Source organism: Salvia splendens, chromosome 1 (genome assembly GCF_004379255.2).
Source record: "Salvia splendens isolate huo1 chromosome 1, SspV2, whole genome shotgun sequence".
Taxonomy (NCBI): Eukaryota; Viridiplantae; Streptophyta; class Magnoliopsida; order Lamiales; family Lamiaceae; genus Salvia; species Salvia splendens.
Genome location: NC_056032.1, coordinates 21,318,552 through 21,319,542, shown reverse-complemented (window position 1 = coordinate 21,319,542; position 991 = coordinate 21,318,552).

Sequence of the window (991 nt, the reverse complement as noted above, 5' to 3'; positions counted from 1 at the left end):
ACAAGATAGCGAAAAAATTAATCAATTAATTTATATAGATAAATGATTAATTAATGAGAAGATATGCACTAATATAATAACTTGGGCACTTTTCTGTTTTTTCCGTAATTAGAAAAATAGCCAATTAATCAAAACTTTGAGTTTAATAAAGATTTAACAGTGTTGATACGCAAAGAAAATCTGAAAATTGAAATTGCGTTCATTCATATCCTGCATTTGTGAAGAACGAACCTACGGTTGTGATGATCGAAATGCAAAATTAATGAAATGACAACATGCAAGGAAGAACACAGGCGAATTACGTGGTTCGGCGTAAGCCTACATCCACGGGCAGAATCTGGTGTGTTTCTTTATTGATCACTCGAGAAATTACAAACATAAGAGCACTCAAAACTCTCAAGAATTTACAAGATGGAAAACCCTCAACTCGCCCGAAAACTTCTTGCTTCGAGAGCTAAAAACGCACAGCTGAAAGATAACACTTCCTCTCTTGAATTCTCTCTCTATTACTTTTGATTTCTGTTGTTGTTAGTTCCGGAATGAATCGCAACTCCCTTAAGAAGTATCGATCAAGAAAACCGCCGAACAGCTTCCTTTGCCGAACAGCTTCCAATTGCCGAACAGCTTCCAATTGCTGAACAGCTTCCTTTTGCCGAACAGCTTCCAATTGCCGAACAGCTTCCAATTGCTGAACAGCTTCCTTTTGCCGACCAGCTTCCAATTGCTGAACAGCTTCCTTTTGCCGAACAGCTTCCTTTGGCCGAACAGCTCCTTTTGCCGAACACGGTTATAACCGTTTCCAACGGCTAGTTCCTGTTTTGGTTCCCAACGGCTATTTCCTGACTTGATTCTTCCACCAGCTCAATCCGATCTTGATGAGCTCAAACACTAACAAATCCTCCACCTTTGAGCAATCTAAGATCCATCACCACCAGTTCCACCTTCCTTCCCATACTTACAAATTTCGGACCACCCCAACCAAATCCAAGCA